The sequence below is a fragment of the Sarcophilus harrisii genome, chromosome 1, assembly GCF_902635505.1.
Source record: "Sarcophilus harrisii chromosome 1, mSarHar1.11, whole genome shotgun sequence".
Taxonomy (NCBI): Eukaryota; Metazoa; Chordata; class Mammalia; order Dasyuromorphia; family Dasyuridae; genus Sarcophilus; species Sarcophilus harrisii.
The window spans coordinates 197,593,078-197,617,076 of NC_045426.1; the positions used below are offsets into that span (position 1 = coordinate 197,593,078).

Genomic DNA, 23,999 nt, shown 5'->3' on the forward strand with positions numbered 1-23,999 from the left:
AACTCCATCTTTTTCTGTGAACTCTCTAGCTCTCTAAAAAGTATCCAAAAAGGCCACTTCCCCGTTGTGATTTAGAAATATTATGGCTCAGTATAAGAAATTCACTATGAACTTTTGGGAAGTCTTGATGAAGCAAGAAAAGAAGAGAAAAGAAATTACTGGGATGATTTGATTCTCTTTCTAGGTGGATCTCCTCTCTTGATTCTGACTCAGGATATCAGAAAGGCACTAATGCTATAAGGGCAGAGGCTCCCTTTCACAGATGCACATCACAGTATGCTAAAACCAGTCAGAGAATATCTACTTTATTTGAAAGTGTTTCCAAAATACTTCCATTTCATATCATTCCAAGTTTCCTGGAAGCATGCTCCCCAGCCTACTTCACGTAGGAAATAATGTCAGAGACACATTGAACATGTCAGTCCCGCATTATACTGTGATCCTATTTTTACAATTGACTTTGATCAAGTCAAAGCTAATAGTTTATTTTTAAATTTGAAAACTTCAAGGGTCTGCTAGATGGTACAATCAATGTAGTGCTGGCCCTGGAGTCAGTAGGACTTGACTTCAAATCTGTCCTCAGATACTTAATACTTCCTAGAGAATCACTTTACCCTAATTGGCTAAAAAGACAGAGAGAGAGAGAGAGAGAGAGAGAGAGAGAAGAAAACATTCATGGCCATAATAGTAATAACTTTTAATACATTCATCAGTGACTTCAATGTTTATTTCATGAAGTAAAATCATCCCATTATATTTCTTCTCCTATCTCTCCCCTCCTCTCCAGAATGAACACTTGAACTTGATACCTAATACAATAATGATTTATTGGTTTTTAAATAAATACCATTTATTTGAATAAAAGAAGAACAATAACACTATAATTTTTTGCACTTTTTTCTATGCAGTAGATGAAAAGTATGTTTCCTTGGGCAGATTACTCATCAATTGTTATCACTAGAAATAAATAAATGCTAATTTCATGTTAATTAGATTGCACTATTTATAAATTTTCAGTAAGTAGGGGAAACTTCAATATCTTACTTATAAAGGAATCTGAGTCAGGAGCAAAAATAGTAAATTGTCTGCCTCTTCTCCCCACGTTATACAAATCTTGTTTGCTGGAAAAATATTCCTGAGAAAAATTAATCAGTTGGGAACTCCCTGAAACAATAGGCAAATTCCTGCTTCTATCTTTCTTTGCTTCTGGGCTGTAAGTTTGTTTTGTTTATTTTTTTAAATTGTCAAGTCATTAATATACTGCCAAGGCCTCCAACAACTTTATTCTTGCAAAACTACCTGAGGCAAAACACTACCTGGAAACAAACATTCAGTACTATCTATAGACAGTTTAAATGAATAAAACTGTTAAGAACTCGTAAGGATTAAGATTATAGGACCTTGATAGAGAGTATCCCTTGGATACCCTAGCTTTAGATTTATAATTTTTTAACCAGTCAAAGGGGTTGCTTTTTTGTAAGACTATTTCTGTGTTATATTAATGAGTTGTTCAAATGTTGGACGATTATTGCAAAAGCCAAAGAATGACAGAAAGAGTAGCTGACATTTATATAGCTCTTTACATTTTGCAAAGTTCTTGATTTTCTTTTTTTTATTATATTATAGCTTTTTATTTACAAGATATATGCATGGGTAATTTTTCAGCATTGACACTTGCAAAAGCTTTTATTCCCCCTCCTTCCCCCAACCCTTCCCCCAGATGGCAGGTTGACCAATACATGTTAAATATGTTGAAGTATAAGTTAAATACTATATATATATATATATATATATATATATATATATATATACATGTCCAAATATATACATACTACATATATATATACATACTATACTATACTATATATATATATACTATACATATACATATATATACATGCTATACTATAGTGTATATATATGTATATGTATGTATATATATGTATATGTATGTATATATACATACATATATATACATATATATACATACATATACATATATATACATATATAAATATATACATAATATATATATATATATATATATATATATATATATATATACACATGTCCAAACAGTTATTTTGCTTATAAAAAGAATCACACTCTGAAATGTTGTACAATTAGCCTGTGAAGGAAATCAAAAATGCAGGTGGACAAAAATAGAGGGATTGGAAATTCTATGTAGTGGTTCGTAGTCATCTCCCAGAGTTCTTTCGCTGGGTGTAGCTGGTTCAGTTCATTACTTCTCCATTGGAACTGATTTGGTTCATCTCATTGCTGAAGATGGCCAGATCCATCAGAATTGATCATCATATAGTATTGTTGTTGAAGTATATAATGATCTCCTGGCCCTGCTCATTTCACTCAGCATCAGTTCATGTAAGTCTCTCCAGGCCTTTCTGAAATCATCCTGCTGATCATTTCTTACAGAACAATAATATTCCATAATATTCATAAACCACAATTTATTCAGCCATCCTCCCATTGATGGGCATCCACTCAGTTTCCAGTTTCTGGCCACTATAAACAGGGCTGCCACAAACATTTTGGCACATACAGGTCGCTTTCCCTTCTTTAAAATCTCTTTGGGATATAAGCTCAGTAGTAACACTGCTGGATCAAAGGGTATGCACAGTTTGATAGCTTTTTGAGCATAGTTCCAAATTGCTCTCCAGAATGGCTGGATGTATTCACAATTCCACCAACAATGTCTTGATTTTCTTTTTTGATATTCTTAGAGTCCTTTAAGGTTGATAAGAATTTAAATGCACTCTCATTAGATCCTCACCATAACCATGTGAAGAAGTTATATTAGATATTTGTGAGGAGATTGTGGGAGGATTACTTACCAAGAAGAAATATAAGTTCTCAAGGATCATGTCAGGCAATTTATTACTTGCAAGTATGCATGTATTTAAACTCCTCAGTCCATTAGTCTTATGGCTAACCATAGGTGGTGATACAAGCATATAGAGGAATACATGTCCCCATCAAAAGCAAAGAGTTCTAGGTCTCTACCCTTACATTTTATTGTTTTTATTGGACAGATTGACAGAGAGCAAGGGAACTAGCTAATAGTCTCAACTTCAACCTTTCCTATCAATTGAAAGGGCATTATGATTAGAAAATCTTTTTGAGTTTTAAGTTTTATTTTATCTCCATCCCAAACTCCATTTGAGTCATTCTTTGTTTCTTTCCAGCACATCTGTGAATGCAGAATGGTATAGAGGACAGAATTTTGGCCCGGAGGCAGGAAAGTCCAGATCCCCACTGGAACAATATGTTGAAGACATTATTTTATATGTATAGGGTAGAATAGGTAGAAACAAAGTTTATTGACCTTACATACCTGGATTAGAGTTTGCTAAACTAATTATGGCCAGAAGATTTTTACACTAATTGTCTAAATGAAGCTGACTAAACAGGTTATCAAATAAAGTTCCCAATTACATAAGTGATTCAATCAGTGATCAAATATGGAATCAGTTCTGTCAGCTAGACCTAGCAATGGATCAATCCTCATAATATTATTATTCCCACTTTATACATTAAGAAATCTGAGGATTAATGAAATCTGTTGTTTGTATTGTTCTGTTAGCATGATCAATAGCTTGAGGCTATTAAAATATACTAGTGACAAATCAGATTTGTTTACTATCCTCAAATGAAATTCCTTTCTACAAACTGACTGAAGTCAACTCAATAAAGGTTGACAGTTTTAAGTGTCTATCAAATATTAGACTGAAAATAACTGGTACAGAGTTACTATTATAGTAGGGATTTGAAAATTAACTAAGAGCTTTTTGGATAATTTTGAGAAGGCCAGTCTTGGAAGCATCTTATGCTATCAATAAAGATATCTGAGCAAGTTTTCTAGATCACTCCCTGTGGAAAAGTAGTATCTTTGAACAATTGTGAAAAGTAATCAGGCATGTGCTCTGTTCCTTTAAAGTTGTTTTAATTAGCTGAATCATTTCCCGATTATTAGAAGTAATTTCAAATCTATGCTTTCCAAAGAACAATTCCTGAATGAGCTGCATAGTGTAACCACTTGTGATAGCAGTATACTAAACTGCTCTTCCCCATTGGTTGAATCAATTTTTTTTTCTTTTTTTTTATTCAATAGGTTTTTCTTCAATTTCTTGTAAAAACAATTTTTAATATTCATTTGAAAATTTTTTGATTTCTAAATTCTCTCTCTCCTACTTTCCCTCCCTTCCCATATTGAGAAGGCAAGCAATTTTATATAGGTTATACATATGCAATTACACAAAACATATATATATATATATTTTTTTTTGGCTGAGGCAACGGCAGCTCAGTAATTTGCCCAGGGTCACACAGCCAAGAAGTGTCAAGTGTCCGAGGTCAGATTTGAACTCTGGTCTTCCTGACTTCAGGCACAAAACGTATTTTATTTGATTTTTTTAAATCCTTTTTAAGCTCTCTTAAAAACTCTTTTTGGGGCTTGTGACAATTTTATATTTTATATATTCCAGTGGGAGTCATAACAATATTATCTGGCAGATATTATAGTAGCAAAAGTCTCAAGGCATCAGCATTTGGTACTGAACTTCTAGAGTCACAGACAAGTATCTGAGCAAAAGATTCCAGCACTACATATGTTAATTACCTTGAGAGAAAAGCCCCCAGATGGCTTTGTTGTAAGTACTAATTATATCATTATATGCTTTTTATAACTATGTACTGATTAGGGTGGTAGTTAGAGAATTTCTTGCTTTCAAGAAAAGCAGCACAAGTGGCTTTGATGGTGTGTGGATGCCGTTTTTTAAAAGCTGTGAACAATTAGTAAGCTAATGCTGTCATGATTGAGAGTAAGTTCAGGCAGAACTCCAAGCAAGATAACATTTATTAAAAAGGGTATGCTGCCTGCTAATAAATGGTCAGTGATCGCCTCCATTAATGCCCACATCCCTGAGCAAGAGGATAGTTGCCTTTGCAAAGGTTTTGAATAGTGTGGGAAAAAAACAGAGCAGGGTAGATGATATCATGAAATTAAGGACAACATGATTGTTTACAGAGCTGAAGCACAGGGAACAGGATGATTGGCTGGAAGTTTGGTAACAGGGACCAGCCATGACCCCTTCTCTCTTGAGACTAAGCAGCGCTCCAGAGTCCAGGAGTGAGATAGTCTGAGTCAGACTTTCAAAGAACAAACCAGACAGCTTGAAATGCTAGCTTGGGGGAGTAAAGTCATCACCCTCAAACTCCCTTGCTTCTTTTGATTCTGAAAGGCACACACACAAAAAGATTTGTCAAGTCATTTTACTCTGGAAAAGGAAAAAAAAAAGAGAACAGTGGTAAATTGAAGCCTAATTGGTTTTATACTCTGTCATTTCATTATTCAAGAACATTTGTTTAATCTGTTTGGGGTTTAGATTCTGTTTGGTTTAACAACTTAAAGTAATTTGAAGAAAATCTTTTTTAAGTTTTAAGTTTTATTCTATCTCCATCCCAAATTCCATTGGAGTAATTCTTTGTTGCTTTCCAGCACATCTGTGAATGCAGAATGGTATAGAGGACAGAATTTTGGCCCAGAGGCAGGAAAGTCCAGATCTCCACTGGGACAATATGTTGTTGAAGACATTCTTTTATATGTATAGGGTAAAATAGGTAGAAACTGAGGTCCCTTCCAACTTGGAAATTCTTATCTCCACCTCTCACATAGATTAGTTGTATATAACCTTGGACAAATCTGTCTTGAGACTCAGTTCCTTACATGTAAAAAGGGGATAATTATAACTGCTGCACCTACCTCATAAGGTTTTTTGAGTGGCTTAATTGAGAAAACATACCATGCTAGATATAGAAAATATCAGTATATTATTATTCATATTGTCATTATGCTCCCTCTAAATAGTGTTTTTATCATAACATCAATAGAGAACTCATGGAAAAATTTTTAAGAGTTCTACATGATTTTGATACATCTAGTTTCTGAACAAAAAAAAAGGCAATATCAAATTGGAATTTCCTGGATTAAGGAAAGTGCTATTGTCATCTTATTCAAAATAAGGTGCATAAATTTCATGATATATTCATTTCAAAAACAAAGCAACAGCATTAAAGCCTTTAAGTACATATCTCAGCCTCATTGTCAGATCATTGAGATAAAGAAAATTATTTAACATTATTGAATAAATATTAAATTACTTCTCTTGTTACTCTACTACTTTTTTTTTTTTTTTTTTTTTTTTTTTTTTTTAGGAATGTCAACCTGAAATAAAGAAGACTGCCAAAGTAACAAAAACTAGGAGGATCTTTAATGAAGGCAAGAGAATTGCAATTTGGAGTCATCATAGCACAGAAGTCCTGGAGTACCCAAGGGGGCAGGTGAGAGGAGGCAGGGTTAAATACATTTCAAGAGGGAGGGAGTCTCATGAGAGCCACATCCTTGAGAAGCTGTTAGGTAATTTGTTTTGTGTAACAACTGAAAATCCATAGAGAAGGCCAGGTAGGTTCAGGAGTAGTAACAATTGGTCTGAAGGTGGTCTCTTTTTTTCTTTTTTTTTTCTTTTTGAATTGGTTTTGGGATAGTCCTTTTTTAATTGATTTTGATTGGCCTCGGGCAATTCACAGGTCTGAAATCAGTTGCATTTAACATTTATCCCCTCTTGGTCAACAAGTTCTTACTTGGCAAAGGGAGTCAATTGAGGAATTTGATGCACTACTGAACTTTGGTCCTCAAGGCAGAAGATAATATAAGATGAAGGGTTAGAAAAGCCAGAAATTCAGCTCCAGGAGCGTGGCCAAAGATGTAGACCTCAAGTCATGAGTTTTCTTGTTCTTCCTCCTTCCCTAAAATAGCAAGCAATCTGATATAGGTTATGCATGTACAATTATGTAAAACTTATTTCCACATTGGTTGTGTTTTCAAAGAACACTAAAAATAAAAGGTAAATATCATGAGAAAGAAATAAACAAACAAAAAAGTGAAAATAGTCTACTTCAATCTGCATTTAGATTCCATATTCTTTCTCTGAATGCTAGATGATATTTTCCATTTCAAATCCCTTGGAATTAGATCACTGTATTACTGAGAAGAGCTAAGTCTATCATAGTTGATCATTACACAATGTTGTTACTATGTACAGTGTTCTGATTCTGTTCATTTCCTTGAATATCAGTTTATGTAAATCTTTCAGGTTTTTCTGAAACCCTGCCTACTCATCATTATTTATGGAATAATAGTATTCCATTACATACATCATCTGCAATTTGTTCAGCCATTCCCCCAACGACTAGCATCTCCTCAACTTCCAATTCTTTGTCATTACAAAAAGAGTTACTATAAATAATTTTGTACATGTAGATCCTTTTCACCTTTTTATGTCTCTTTGGGATACAGACTCAGTAGTGATATTATTAGATGAAAGGGTATTCACAGTTTTATAGTCCTTTGGATATAGTTCCAAATTGTTCTCCAAATGTTTGGATCAGTTCACAACTCCACCAACAATATATTAATGTTCCAATTTTCCCACATCTTCCCCAACATTTATCATTTTCAATTTCTATTACATTAGCCAATCTGACAGGTATAAGAGCAACACTGTTACTGTTTTATAAGCTTAATAAAAAAGCATGTAATGTCATTTATATTGAATGAATTACCGCAAAATGTACATACAATTTCTCAGGGTGGTTAACCTACAACCAAATTATTAAAAAGAAACAGATGCCTCTAGATTTTTGCTTATATGTATATGTGAAAAATTGAATCCCACTAACACTGTATTTTACATGTGCTTGATTTTAAGTTACTGCAAAATACTTGGTGAAGAACTTATTGATCTATACTGTCAACAACAAGTATTATTAGCTTAATTAATGTTGTAATATTGATGGAAATGTTGCTTGCCTAGAATAACTGTCAGGGTAACATCTCTTTAGAGGGATTTGTGGGAGTGGCAACCTGTGGTCCATAATTACAAATCCAGAAGCTGTCCCTTTTGAGGGGACCTGTTGGAATAAGCCCCAAATTGAACATCTGTCTTTTAACAAACTCTCAATTAAAGACAAAAACTCAACCAAAAAGAGACAAAAAGTCAGGAAAGTGGAAATTCCACCCAGGCTGAACCACTGGGTTGAATCTAATGTAAATTGTGTCCCCTTTAATCTGTAGGGAGAAGGGTGATTTGGGGTCTCAAACTCTACTCTCAGGAGGAGACTCGAAAGGAGGACTCTCCTGTCCATAAAGGAAACTTCCAAGATAAGTAATGTCATTCAATTGGAAATCTCAGGCTGGAGCACAGTCAACATCCTCTACTGAGTGGCTCAAACTCTCAGTTAAGTAATCTCATTCAATTTTGAATTGAGAAGCCCCAAGCTTCAGAAGGCTAATAAAAGGTGACTCTGAACCCCGAATCTTTGCAGAAGCCCACCGCTGAAGATATTTTCTTCACAGTGTTAATCCATCTTTGCTATATTCCTGCCAGAACCTTGCCCACTAAGAAGGTTGTCTTCCTAGCAAGCTTTCTTCTAAGTGTAAATAAATGGTAATCTTTGCCACAAACCCTACTGCCTGTATTTATTGGGGTTTGCGAATTCTTTCACAAAACCTGTGCAACTGGCCAAGGGAATCCCACTGCTGTGAGGGGATCTCTTACCTTCAATTCTCGAACCTCATCATTTGGTGGCCCAGTACAGGCTGAGGTAAAGCCTTTTTCTTATTATCTATTCTATAGCTAGGACACCCAAAAATTTCCAGGAAAAAATTTGGGTTGTTGAAGCTCCACATTTGGGCAGAATTCTCTCAGGGACGCCTGAAATGGGAATTCCTGTGGTCTGACAAAAGTCCCCTTAATCAGGGAGCATTTTGTCATTTCTCCATCTCTAGGAGTGCCTAAGAGAAGGATGAGGCGCTATAGAATTGAGGAAATCTGGGGCTTGTGGCAAAATGGGACAATCTCTTTAAAAAGAGACAAATTTGGCTTGAAAGATCTCAAAAAAAAAAAAGCTTACTTAAATTAAAATAGCACTGCAGGATGCTGCTTAAATTTGCTAGGGGGAAATCAAATTCCCTCCTTCCTGTTCCTCTAGGGACAAAGGAACCCTCCTCTGCATCTCTATGCCGTCCCTATCAGGAGGCTTCTGAACCCCTTCCAGAACAGGACCTTGTGTCCGACAATCTCTCTTAAACTTTATCCCCCTCACCTGAACCAAATCCTGAGACTCCCAGCCTTTCTTCTCCTCCTCAGGATGCTGATTTTAATCTCTGCCCCCTGGAAGAAGCAGCAGATTCTCAGGGACACTCAGAGCAGAGGTGCCTCTTTCAATGTCAAATCTCTCCCAAACTAAAAAATAAAAACAAAACTGGCCATTACTCTGAGGACCTCACCCAGCTTTTTGAGGGGTCCAAGGCCAACGCCTGTCTTGATCTGTCCTGGGGAAATGTTAATATTAAACAATCTGCCCAGATACAGGGAGGAAGCGGCAGAAGGCAGCTTTGGGCCCTTAAACTTCTCCCACTCAGCTGTTAGAAACAGTTGTTGGAGTCTTTAAAGATAGGGATCAAACTGCAACAGAGGAAGAAGACCGCAGTGAGAAATGGAGAACAGTTCCTACTTTTTTGGCTGGTGATACTTCCAGGAACCATAGAGATTTGTGCTTTAGGTGTCATGGAAACTGTCTGAGGAAACTCCTCAGTCCTTGTCCTGAGGGGCACTGGAGGAGGGGCTGCCTACGGGGGACAAGCTGCACCCCCAATCCCCTGCCCTCCAGTAGGAGTTTGGGGGTTAGTCAAGCTCCTCCTCGCTTCACCATGACAGTGGGACCCTGGCTATCCCTGGATGTGGTAAGACCACTGAATTTCTCTTTGCTGTGGGGACTTCTTCATTCTCGCTCTGGCACTCTGGTCTCACCCCTCTCCCCCATAGAGTGGGGATTGCAGGGCAATTTAAGAACTGTATTGACTTTTCCTCTGCCTCACCAGTTTGGTGATCTGTTATTTAAACACTCGTTCCTTTTTTATTCCCTCCTGTCCTGCTCTCTTATTGGGGCATGATTTAGAAACTGGGAACCCAATTTTCTCTTCTCAGACCTCCAGATCTTTTTGTGCTGCTCCCAAAGCTTCCCTATGAAATCTGGGAGAATATAGATTTCTCCTCTCCAGCTTTAAGACTGAGAAATTTCTCCAGCACAAACAGCAATCTTATCTTGATCTGCAGTCCTGAAAGGCAGAGCCATGCCCTGGGCAGTCTGACTCGTCGCCTATTTCTCAAAGAAACTGAGTTTCTTTGAATAGCTCTTGTGCCTTAGAGAAGCAAAATTTATTCCAGGGCACCAGAGCATTTTAGAAGCCAAAGGGCACAAGTGGCTTGCTAATGGGAGGCTTGCTAGACATCAGGCTCTCCTACCTGACCTGACTCTTTGAGCGAGTCACACTCTTAATCCAGCCACTTGGCTCCCTGAAAACACTCCACCTTATTCATAGAGGCTGTGGTTTCTCAAATGAAAGGGAATTCACTCCGGGTGAAGGGAAGCGGGTTTACAGATCAGCTGCCCATGTTGCTGAGTGTTTGCCCCTGACCCTGGCAACTTTTAATTCACCAAATCCCTACTCCTGCATTCCCTCATACAGCTCCCAGGCAAGTAAACTCTGAAAAGGGCCTGCACATGTGCCCCTTGCAAGGACTCCAAATTGCTTTTGGTTTTGTTAACACCTGTACTAACTGGGTAGAAGCTTTTCCCTGCAGGATTGAAAAGGCTCTGGAGGTATCAAGCACTTGCTAAAAGAGATCATACCTTGCCTAAACCTGCCTTGCAGGCATTCCTTGTAGAATGACAAATAGTCCCGCTTTTACTTCCCAGGTATTTCTGAGTGCTTCTGTGAGCACTCTGGGGACAGAAGGGTGGAATTGTCTATGTCCTTCTTTCTCTCACTCTTCTAACTAACTTTTTCTCACTCCAAGGATGAGAACTTTGCTCCTAGCATTTTCTCTCTGACTTTTCTTGATGTGATGGCCCCTGCCAGCAGTTAACTCCTTCTTAGCTTATTATCTCTGTGAGCAGTGGGGGTGTTCAGGATTGTTGGGTGGGCCATCAGCATCCTTAAGGCAGCCAATATATGGGGCCTGATGCATTTTTTTTTTTTTTTTTTGCAAAGGCCCCATTCCCAAACCTCACCATCTCTACCGTGGATGACACCCCACTTTTAATCTGCTCCTGAGATCTATTTCCTCCAGGCTCCAAGCTACAAACTTCTAACTACTCCTTTGAGGAAACAAAAGCAAGAATTTGGGAAAAACATTCCTTGGTATCTATCCAAGGAAAGGGTGATAGGTATGATAGTTTCATCTCCCGTTCTCCTCAGGCTTCCTTCCTCTGGGTGGGTTCCTGGTTTTTGTCCCTAGTAACCTCCATATTAACTACACTTTTGTTTATTCTTTCTCTTTTGCTCATATTTAGTTCTTGTATTTTTAATATACTTGTGAGAATTGCTTCTTCCAGACTCTGAGCCATGAAATTCCAACCACTTGGTCAGCCTGAAATCACCTGAGACCAGATTCTGATACTCAGCACCTTCTGCTGTTGCCACTGCCTACAATTCACTTATCTCCCCTCTTCAGTCTGGACCCCACTGGGTAGGGCCAGCTATATGCCCCTTGTCAGCTTAAAGCAGCTGCAGAAGATGAGACCTTCGTCCTATTACCCCAAATAAATTTGGGGGGACTGTTTGGGGGGGAAATCATATAAATTGTGTCCCCTTTAATCTGTGCGGGGAAGGGTGATTCAGGGTCTCAAATCCTCCTGGACTTCTAGAAGGGGCACACCCTCCTGTCCATAAGGTCAACACCCAGATAAGTAATCTCATTCAATTGGAAATCTCAGTGTGGGACACAGTCAACATCCTCTACTGAGTGGCTCAAACTCCCAGTTAAGTAAGCTCATTCAGTTTTGAACTGAAGTCCCAAGCCTCAGAGGGCTAATGAAAGACAACTCTGAACTCTGATTCTTTGCAGAAGTCCTAACAGGATCTTGCCCAGTATTGAAGATATTTTCTTCACAGTGTTAACCCATCTTTGCTGTGTTCCTGCCAGGACCTTGCCCGTTAAGAAGGTTGTCTTCCTAGCAAGCTTTCTTCTTAGTGTAAATAAATCCCATTCTTTGCCACAAACCTAGTGCCTGTATTCATTGGGGTTTGCAAATTCTTTTGCAAAGCCTGCTACTGACCAAAGAGGGATCCCATTACTGTGAGGGGATCTCTTACCCTCAATTCTCGCACCTCATTAAATCTGGACTGGAACACAAGGGGTTCCTGCTGGTATCCAGCTGGTATTCTGTCCTAGGTTGAAAACAGTGGCCTACTGGGTGAGAGTCTTTGGATTTCACTCCTTAATGTTGAGGTTATGGGGTGCAGACTTTTCTCATACCAGGCCACCAGAATGATGGGCTTAACTACTAAATGATGAAGTCCAGGGTAAGATCCTCAAAGTATATTGGAGTCATAGACTGGTATTGCAAATTGTCCCAAAAGAATTTGGAGATATAGACTTCCAAATCAAGGGGCAAAGATTTTATTATGCTGCTAAAAAGTGGGCTAAATTTGTAGAGAAGTTTAGCCTTCTAAAAGGAGTTAGTTATAACAAGGAGCATCAATGACTAGCAGGCTAGTCCTAAAAAGGAGCTAGTACCCTAAAAGAATTAGCAAAGATTTACAGCATGAGAAGATCTTTTATGGGGGAAATATTTACCTAGGGATTTGACATCATAACTTGGCTTTCTGATTGGATATGGTTAGGTGGAGTTAATAGTAAACCTCCACCTGGGGGGATTATAATAAAAAGTTCTCTTTAAGAACAAAAGGCCTAAGTAAAATCAATAGTGTCCATTTATAATTCTATAATGTTCCTCTCTGCTTGCCTCAGGTAGTCACTAGACTTCCAGGTTGTTTATAGAAATTGGGGCTTTCTCTGCCAACATCCACCTGGCAACTCAGGATCTAATCACAGACACTAAACAGGTCAACCTGAATTAAAAAAAGATGCCCAAGGTAGCAAAAATGAGGATCTTTAACGAAGAGGAGGGAATTTCGATTTATATAACATCAAGCAGGAATGGGGAGCTGGGAGATGTGCTAAATATAGAGCCAGAGGAAAGCAATCTCATGGGAGGTACAACCTCCAGAAGCTGCCAGGTAAGGGCATGACAATCAGAAGTCCAGAGAAAGCCAGGGAAACTTGTGGGTAATAACATCTGGTCTGAAGGCAGCTCCTTTTCCTTTTTTCTTTTTTTCTTAAATTGGTTTCAGTTGTCCTCTTCTAATTGGTTTTGATCACTCTCAGGCAATTCAAACCTCTGGGATCAGCTGCATTCAGTGGGGAAAATATGGGGAAAATTAGTTACCTAACTTACTTCATTATGTAACAGCTCCTTTGGGTTTACTAACCCTACTCACACTAGTACTGGCCCATTGGGCAGAACAGAGGAATGGTTGCTGTGTGGGTGGCAATCCTCTTAACACTAGCTTACAAGCCTTAGAGATGCACATTCCCTTAACAATTAGTTAATAGACTCAGTTGTTTAGCAAAGGCAAGTATATCAATAGCATTACAAAATAATAGTTCCAAAGGAATTCTCCCAATACCAGGGGCACACTCTCCCACAAATACAGCCAATTCTGGGGGAGAACAAGCACAAACTTAAAAGCACAATGGAAACAAGGCACACATGTAGAACTTAGCCTAATAATCAGCACAAAGCAGACATTTTAAGTTGCCTTGGAATGATATATTTTAATTCAGTCATTTCCACCTCATACTTTTGGGAATCTTACATAGATAAATGAATAGGGTCAGAAACATGAATAAAATCTGTCTTGGAAATTAATTCATTGTTTTTCCAGTCTCTTATTACACGTTAAAGGGAAGATTCTGGAAAGATGGCAGAATAGGTTAGAAAATTCCAAGATCTCCAGATTTCCCCTACAAATAAAACAAAATTACAACATAAACCAGTGAGAAACAAATAAGTCTAGGTCAGAACAAGGACCCTCCTTGAACCACCCAAGAAGAAGTAGCCTTAGCTGAAAGCATAAAATAGCACAGGGAGTGGGAGGTATGAGTCCAGGAAAAATAAGGGAACCTCTGCTGATTATGAACTTCAGGCCCAGCTCTATTACAGGGATTCAGCCCTGGGTGAGAAGGAATCTGCTAAGTGCAGAAGCAGTGGTTCTGGGATGCTGCTAGCTACAGACTTGGAAGGTAGAATTTTTCATTTGAGGTTCCAAGTCAGAGAGGAGAGCTGAAGTGAAGATAGAGGCAGCATTCACGTCAGGATTAGAGGTGGTTACATTAATAAGTTCTCATTTCTAAAAAAAATGATCAGGCAAAGGAGAAAAAACAAAAAATAGAAATTATGGGAATAGGCAAGACTGAGGTTCATCTTCTGAAGAGGACAGTGAAGTAAAAAAAGCTTTCTCACCCCCAAAGAGTAACATTAAATATCTACCTGCCCAGGAAGAATTTATAGAACTCAAAAACACTTTAAAAATCAATGAGAGAGACTGATAAAGAAAAAAAGAAAAAAAAACTTTTTAAAAATCTAAGAAAAAAAGAAAATTATGAAAAAAGTTAACTTCGAAAGGAGATCCAGTCTTAAAAAATAAGATAATTCTTTGAAGCTAAGAAATGGGCAAGGGGAAGCCAGTGAAACCGAAATCAAGAAATATATAAAGAATGAAAAAACAGAACAGAATGTGAAACATCTTAACAGAAAAACATATGGATCAAGAAGAGAAAATTTAAGAATAATTGGATTACTTGATTATGTTCAAAGAGCTATAAAACTGTACATATCCTTTGATCCTGCAATATTTCTCCTAGATTTGTATAAGAGATAAAAAATGGGAAAGGAACTATCTGTACAAAAATATTTATGGCAAAAATATCTGTACAAAAAGAGTGACAAAGAATTGGAAATTAAGGGGACGTCTATTGAAGAGCTTTTTATCAGGAAAGCTTGAAACATCCTTTTTCATTAAATATCCTTTTTTTTTTCTCTGAAGGGTTATATTCAGTTTTGCTGGTAGCTGATTCTTGGCTGTAATCCCAGCTTTTTTGTCCTCTGTAATATAATATTTCAAGCCCTCCAATCCTTTCATGTAGAAACTGCTAAATCTTGTGTTATCCTAACTGTAGTTCCATGATATCTGAACTATTTCTTTTTGGCTGTTTACACTATTTTCTCCTTTACCTAGGAGTTCTGGAATTTGGTTATAATATTCTTGAAAATTTTCATTTTGGGATCTTTTTCAGGAAGTGATTGGTGGATTCTTTCAATTTTATTTTATCCTCTGGTTCAAGAATATCAGGGCAATTTTCCTTGGTAATTTCTTGAAAGATGATGTCCAGGTTGCTAGGGTAAGTGAACTGCTGCCTTCAATGAGGACAAACAAGGCATGAAAGTCAGCTGTTGTACTGATAGTTAAAAAAAAAAAAAAAAAAAAAAAAAAAAGCAAAACTAAAGTGGAGGGAGTGTTGGCGCATGATTTTTTATTTGCAGATGATTGTGCCCTTGATGAAGCCTTCAAAGCCCAGGCACAACAAAGTATGGATAGATTCCCTGCCACTTGGGCGAATTTTGACCTAATATTGAACATTAAGAAAGCACAGCCCCACATCGACCGTATGTGGGACCATCAGTTATAGCAACTGGAGAAGTTTTGAATGCTGTGGGTAAGTTCACTTACTTTGGCAGTAAACTTTCTGGGGATGTCCACACTGAAAATAAGGTTGACACACTCACTGCCAGCATGTTTGGGATCCTCTGAGGGAAAGTATGAAAAAGGAGAGGTAGCAGACTGACTTCCAAACTGAAGGTGTACAGAGCCATTGGGCTGATGTCATTGTTGTATGCAGTGAAACCTGGACATGTACCAGTGCCATGCCAGGAAACTGTCTGGGGAAGATTCTGAGGATCACTTGAGGATAATTTACCAGAACCTAAGGTTCTTTCTTGAACTAAACTGCCAAGCATTCAAACTACTGTAGAGAACACGACCTGTTGGGCTGGCCACATTTTTGGAATAACAAATACACACTTGCCAGAAAGACTATTTTATGGAGAACTCACCCAGGGCAAGCGCTCACAAGGTGGTCAGAAAAAGTGATACAAGGACACTCTCAAGGTCTCTCTTAAGAACTTTAGAATTGATTGTATGACCTGAGAGACACTGGCACAGGACCGCCCAGCATGGCGTGCCCACGTCAGAGAAGGTGCACTATTGGGTGAGCAAAGTAAAATTGAATTAGTTCAGGAGAAATATGATATGTGTAAAGTTAGAGAATCTGCCCCAAATATTCATGGGGACTGTTTGAGTCAACCTGTGGCAGAGCATTCTGTGAGCTGGTCTGATCAGCCTGTCTGACACACTAGCTGTTCTCTAACACAGTGATGTCATTTTGTCCTCTCTGAGAACAAAGGACCTCAACCACCATGTGTGTCTGTGTCTGTGTGTGTGTGTGTGTGTGTGTCTGTGTGTGTGTGTGTGTGTGTGTGTGTGTGTGAGAGAGAGAGAGAGAGAGAGAGAGAGAGAGAGAGAGAGAGAGAGAGAAATGGACACAATAAGGTGCAGTTACCAGAGACCTCCAGCTGGATGGGACTACAACGAAAAGTCCACTTGTGTACATATATGTACATACGTACACATACATATCCATGCTTAACTGTAGCCTGCTTGGTGGGGGTGCAGGGAGGATAAAAGGGGAGAAAAAAAATAAAGTAAAAAGTGCATAGCAGAGAACAAAAGAATACCTTAATATGGAACCGAGTCATTAAAGCATCCTCCCCTATCTAGAGAGGGGTATATTTATTTGTCACCTAAAAACTTTCACTATCTTTCTTACTTTTAACTTCTATATATTTTTAGTTTTGGCCAACGGCTGCCAGAAAAAAAACCTTATGATAATCATTCTGATGAGACACCAACAATTTCTCATTCAAATAGAAGTCTATTTGTCTCAGAGGGATCTTGGTGATGAGATAAGCAGCAGCTTTCTGCTGTGAGTGATAAACATGCAGGGCCAGGATCCAGTGGGCTCCAATGAGGCAAGCAGTCGCAAGCACATACCCACCTGCAGTAAAATACCTGGCAACTGATATTCACTCACAGAGGTAAAAGGATTTTTTCCCCACGCAGTGTCTATGTGGGCAAAATGAGATATATGTGATCACAGACATAAAAATGACTTTTCCCACCTAATGCTTACATGTACAAACCTTATTTGAGATTGTCCAGTTTTCCGATTTTGCCCAAATCTCCTGTTTTTCTTACTCTCTCTTTTCTATATAAGCCTCCTTTCTCTCTGGGCTGCTGCATCCCGTAAGGAGGAGTGCCCACTGGGTGTGTTACCCCAAACAAATGCCTTTACTTGATTTGGAGACTCAGCTTGAATTCTTTCAAAGACAACACACGGATACGTGTCCCAAAGCTCAGCGTTTTGGTGGTCCCCACAGGAAAGCGCTCAACTTCAACTCTAATGCAAAGTTAGAGTTGGCACCCCCAGTTGCCAGATGAAGAGGGGAAAAGGGAAGTTTTCTGGCTTCTAGTGTCCAACAAGTCTTCTCTTGACAAAATACATTCTATTTGAGGATTTTGTGCCTCCTCTCTCCCCACAGGATGCTAGGTGTGGAGATGAATGCCTTAAAGGAAAATCTGGTTATCTGGGCTTACAGTATAATGGGTTGTGAGACCTTAAAAAAAGTGTCTTAAATTCTTCTGCAATATTGCATGGTCTCAACATAACCTAGAGCAAAGTTTCTCAAATTGTGGGTCATAATCTCAAATGGGATCATGTAACTGAATGTGAAGGTTGAAAATTTATGATTTAATATCAATAAATATTTATTTAAATATCTGTCTTATATCTCTGCATACCTAGTGTCACATAAAATTTTCTCAAGTGAAAAGGGGTTGCCAGTGGAAAAATTTAAAAAGCCCTGGAGGTCCAAGAAGACCAAAAAAATGGCCTGTTCTTAGGTCCCTTAATAATAAAACCCTTCTGCTACTTGATGCTTTTTTGCCACCTCAAAGGAAAATTGACTAAAGTCTCATATATCAGGCTTTCATGGCTCTTTCACAGAACTCCACTCTGAGGCAGCAATACGGAATGTTTTTTTTGGCAAAATTTAAACAGGAAAAAGAGAGGGAAGGAAATGAGCCAGATCTATTAAAGGAACCTCTCCTTTCTGCTCTAAAGCAGCAGCAGCTCCTTTTCCCACTTCTGTGAGCAATCCTTATCCAGAAACCCACTCCCTCTCATAGTATTCCCTTTTCTTACTTCTCATCCAGAGCCTCTACCCTTAAGCCTCCAGGACTCCTGATCCTTAGCTCCTGGAATAAGGGGACCAGGAGCCTCTTGCTTTCCCTAACCTAACCCCCCTCAAAAATTTGCCCATTGAAAGAGGTTGCAAATGGTAGAGAGGGAATTAATAAGGTTCATGGTCCCTTTTGCATGTCAGATCTCTTCTAAGTAAAAGAAAAACTAAGTCATTATTCAGAAGATCCCACTAAATATATTGAGGGTTAAGGCTGTAGTCCTCCAACTTGACCTTACATGGGGGGATATCAATATCATTATTTCTCTTTGTTAAGAAGAGAACAGCTTAAAAATTCAGGGATGGCCCAGACTACTTGAATGGGTAGGTACCCCCGCTCAGGAGCATTAGCCCAATGTCTGATCCTGGCTGGGATTATCAGGAAGATAGCCCTGACCAGAAAAGAGAGACCATATGTTAACCTGCTTCACTGATGGCATGAAAAAGAGTATTAACAAATAAGTAAACTATGAGAAATTTTTAACTCAGGGATCTGAGGAAAGCCTCACCCTTTTTCAGGGCAGGCTAGTTGAGTCACTTTAAAAATATACCAACTTGAATCCCACTTTCCCCATGATTCTTGGTTTGCATTTTATTAACTGTTGGCCCTATATATTCAGAGAAAACTACAAAAATTAGCGATGGACCCCCAAGCTACAAAAATTAGCCATGGGCCTCCAATCCCCTCAGGCTCACATTTTAGAGACAGTTTTTGGGATATGTAACCTTTTGGGACCAAGCTACTACAGAGAAAAAGCACTGAGGGCTAAGGCCAGGAACAGAGAACAGACTTAAATTTTAGCTGTCACCATATCCAGTGCCCAAAAGAATCCTGCCCACAAGACTTGCAGCCAGGGTTTGTGCTTCCAGTGCTATAAGAAAAGTCATTGGTCTTGTGAATGCCCTCAGAAGGCCTGCAAAGCCATACCCTACATATGGTCAAGAAGGACACTGGAATAGAGACTGCCCTCAGGGAAGTCGAGCGATTTCTTCCCCTCACCAGCCACCCATGTCTCTCCAGGACTTCGGGTGAGCCCCAGGATTTAGCGAGGCTCCCTCTTGCTTCACCACCATGGCTGAACCCAGGAAAACTATGGATGTGGCAGGTAAGACTATTGATTTTCTTAACTGATATGGGAGCCACTGACTCTGTCCTACCCTAGCACTCCAGCCCCAGACCCTAGTCCCATTATCAAGTCATGGGGATTGAGGGAAAACTTAGAAAATGTCTTGAGTCATTCCCTCCATCCTAATTTGAGGATCTTTTGTTTATTCTTTTCTTGTCCTCCCCTCTTGCCCAGCTCTGTTGCTGAGATAAAGTCTAATAGTAAAAATAGGGATCCATCTACAACAGTTTTCACTAATCACCAGATTCATCAGTGTTCCATATGAGATTTGGTAATCAATCTGGGACTAAGGATTCCCAGTTATGTGATCCATGCTGCCCCAGGATGTGTCCACCTCTAGGATTCTGTTGTTTTTCCCCATTGACACAATCAAACCTGAGACTCAGGAAGGTGCACTATCCCATTGAGAAGTTTCTCAAATATTAAACCATTCATTTTCATGCCAGTCTTCCTGTAATAGCTCCATCTTTTCAGTTAAGAAGCCAAATGGAACATATCACATAGTACAGGAGGTAAAAGCTGTTATTACAGCTGTCATCCCCACCCATATCATAATACTTAACCTAACACCATCCTTACTCAGATCCCAGAGGATACTCAATGGTTTTCCACCCTGGATCTCAAGGTTGCTTTCTTCTGAATCCCACTTTATGAAAAATCCCAGCTTATTTTTGCTTTTGAATGGACACTTCCAGGGAAATCAAATCTGCAGTCCTGTCCCAAGGCTTTGAAGATCATCCCTACATATTTGGTCAGGCTTTAAGAAAAGATATGAGGGATCTATAGTGAGCAATAATAGTCTAATCCAGTATGTGGATAATGTTCTCATCTGTAGCCTGACCCAGGGCTACTGGTAGACAGATCTTCAACTTCCTGGGTATCCAGGACTATCGAGTTTCTTTGACTAAGGCCTAATTATTTGTCAATCTGTAAAGTATTTAGGTCATGAACTAACTTCCACCTCTCACCATTTAATCACAGAAAGAAAATAGGTAGATATAATTACCTGTCCCAGCTCCTATAAAACAACTGCTTTCTGGGCACAGCTGGATCTTGTCAAATCTGGATTCCCAATATGGGTATTATTGCAAAGCCTTTCTATGACTCTATTCAGGGCCCTAACTAGCTTCCTCTAGAATGAGGAACTGACCAGGGTAAGGGTAAGACTTTTAAGACCCTAAAGCCAAATGGACCAGCACTCCTGCCTTAGCCCTGACCTATCTAGACGAACCTTGTATGTTGATGAGAGGCAGGGTCAAGTCTTAGGGGTTTTAAATCAGTCCCTAGAACCTAGCCCAGGATTTATAGCTTACTTTTCTAAACAACTAGATTCTGTTGCCTCTGGATAGTTCCAGGCAGTGGCTGCCACAGCCATTCTGATTGAGGAAACCACCACACTAATTCTTGGCCAACCCCTTCAAGTTCAACCCCATCCTAAGCTTTTTAGAGTCCAAGGGCCATTGTTGATTGTCCGGAGGCAGGCTTACCAAATAGCAAGTCCTTCTCCTTGAGACCCCTGACCTAACCCTTCAGGTGTACCATACTTTAAATCCAGCTCTAAATCCTGATTTCTGTCACTAAAGACTCTGGGGACATAATCCATAACTGTGAGGAGACTGTTGACTTGGTCCACTCCAGTTTCCTGGACCTTATGAATTTTCCTCTTGACAAAAATATACATAAGAAGCATTTAGCTTTCTTGAGGGAGAAGAGAAGAAGGCAGATTACTTTGTGGTTAGTCTCGTCAGCACCATAGATGCCAAGCTTCTAGTCCCAGAGACTTCTGCCTAGAAGGCAGAACTCATTGTTCTTACCAGAGCCCTGCAGCTAAAGACTCCATCTATACAGACTCCAACTATACATGGGAGGTACACTCATGGAACACTTATGGAATGTCAGGAAGGACGCCTAACAAGCAAATATTCCCGTTAAGCATCCCAGAGAGATTTTACATTTGCTTGGAGTTGTTCGTGGACCCACAAAAATCTGTCACTTTTTATTAAGGCCATCAAAAGGGCCTCTTCAGGCCATAGACAACCAATTTGCAGATTCCACAATCTGTATTCCCTGCCTTGCCACCCCAGATTCTGAGATCTTACATCCCAGTCTATCATCTCCAGGAAGCCCTGGCTTGTGAAAATGGATATACGCTTAACCTCTCAGGGTGGTAACCAAGCCCCCACAGGACAACTGCTTGTTCCTGAAGAGGCCCAGAGGAAGCTCCTTCGCTGCCTCCATCAAGCAACCCCTGGGGAAGAAGCACCTCACTCCCTCATAAAACCCATTTTTACCAGAAACAAACTAAGGGAGATTGTGAATCTGCCATACCTGTGCCAAAGTCATCCCTGAGGGAGCCTCCCCTGGTTCAGAGGAGGGGCACATATCCCAGGGAAGACTGGCAGGTGGACATGCCCCCATGCCAAGGGCTGCAAGCTACTCCTGGTCCTTGTAGCTACCTTTATTAATTGTGTGGAAGGTTACTCTTGAACTGAGTGAAAGGGTCCAAGGAGTAACTAAAGCACTTCTAAAAAAATCATCCCTCTTTTTTGTCTACCTCACTCACTCCCGAGTGCCACTTACATAGTACCACTTTTATATGACATAGCAAATAGCAGAAGCCCTCAAAATCACTTACCACCCCCATTCTGCCTGGCCCACCTAATCCTTGGGCAAAGTAGAAAAGATGAACTACACACTCTAAGAGTTCTCACTTAACTGTGTCAAGGACCAGGCCTGTTGCAGATATGCTTACCCCTAGGGAACCCATTAAGCTCAGCCCCTTTGAACTCACTTATGAGAGGCCATTTTTTTAATTTTTAATTTTTATTTTTTAAATTAAAACTCTTTAATTTTTAAAATATATGCATGGATAATTTTTCAACACTGACCCTTGCAAAACCTTGTGTTCCAGTTTCTCCCCCCTTCTCCCCACCCCATCCCCTAGATGGCAAGTAATCCAATATATGGTAAACATGGTAAAAATATATGTTAAACCCAATATATGCATACATATTTATACAATTATCTTGTTGCACAAGAAAAATCAAATCAAAAAAGAAAAAATGAGAAAAATAAAATGCAAGCAAACCACAACAAAGAGTGAAAATGCTATATTGTGATCCACACTCAGTTCCCATAGTCCTCTCTCTAGGTGCAGATGGTTCTTTTCATTCCAAGATCATTGGAACCAGTCTGAATCATTTCATTGTTGAAAAGAGCCATGTCCTATAGAATTGATCATAGTATAATCTTGCTATTGCCATATACAATGATCTCCTGGTTCAGCTCATTTCATTTAGCATCAGTTCATGTAAGTCTCTCCAAGCCTTTCTGAAATCATGCTCCTGATCGTTTTTTACAGAACAATAATATTTCATAACATTCATATACCACAATTTATTCAGCCATTCTCCAATTGATAGGCATCCATTCAGTTTCCAGTTTCTAGCCACTACAAAAAGGGCTGCCACAAACATTTTTGCACATGATGGTCCCTTTCCCTTCTTTAAGCTCTCTTTGAGATATAAGCCCAATAGAGACACTGCTGGGTCAAAGGGTATGCAGTTGGATAACCTTCTAGGCATAATTCCAAATTGCTCCCTAGAATGGCTGGATCAGCTCACAACTCCACCAACAATGTATTAGTGTATGGGAGGTCATTTTTAGCAGTTGACTTCCTTGTAGAACACATACACCTAATCACCCAGTTTACTCCAAACCTTGGTACAGTCTGAAAAGTCCTTTCCAATTATTCCAGTGAATATTTCCCAACCCCCCTCCTGGACACCCATCACCAGATTATTTCCCCAGTATACTGAGTGACATGGTTTACCCAGAAATCTCTATTACACAATATAAAATCTTTTAAGAGGCTGAAGGCTACATGAAGGACCCACTCCTCTTAACTATGACATTTCCTCACTCAATAGAAATGATGCTAACAAGCCAGCTTGGTAGTTTGGCTCTAATGACTTTTGTCCTGTGCCCTTTTGGTAGAAATCCAGTTTGTCATTAATAGCTTTTTAACAGAGGGCTGAATTCAGTCAAACAATCATGGAGAAACAGCTAGCTGGTGTGAAGACAGAACCAGCAAGATAAAGCCAGAATAAAAGTAAGTTTCCTGAAGAAAAGGAACACAGTTATAGCCTCTGGCCATGGAGTTTACACATACTGTGGATCCAGATGCATCCCAGCCTAGAACACATTAGAGACGATGTTCCTTGCACCTCAGAAAAAGGGAGTTAAACATGTTTTGGCAAAGGTTATCCAATAGAAGCAGTGAAGTCTAGTAATTGTGGTCATAGTTGTAGGAGTAGGACTATTTTTTTTCCCATGTTGTAGTGATTTCAAGCAAACATAGCACCATATCTGTCCCTGTTTGGATAGGATTTTGTTTTCCTTGTTTTTGTTTGTTTTGTATATTTTTGCCTTTTTGAAGGGTGAGACCATTATGCACATACCAACTACATAAACTCTTAACCTATTTCACATGGTGGAGTCTCTTGTTTTTGTTGTTATTTTTCCTATTCC

General features: G+C 39.2%; 1 long non-coding RNA gene across 1 annotated transcript; it reads right to left on the minus strand.

Moving 5' to 3' along the window:
- Positions 1–6,265: 6,265 nt before the first annotated feature.
- Positions 6,266–22,296, minus strand: LOC116423529. Its single transcript, XR_004234140.1, has 3 exons — positions 17,245–22,296; positions 9,181–9,320; positions 6,266–6,822 (listed from the first exon to the last, which is right to left on the minus strand). It is a non-coding gene; the product is annotated as an uncharacterized LOC116423529 (long non-coding RNA).
- Between the last annotated feature and the right edge of the window lie 1,703 nt (positions 22,297–23,999).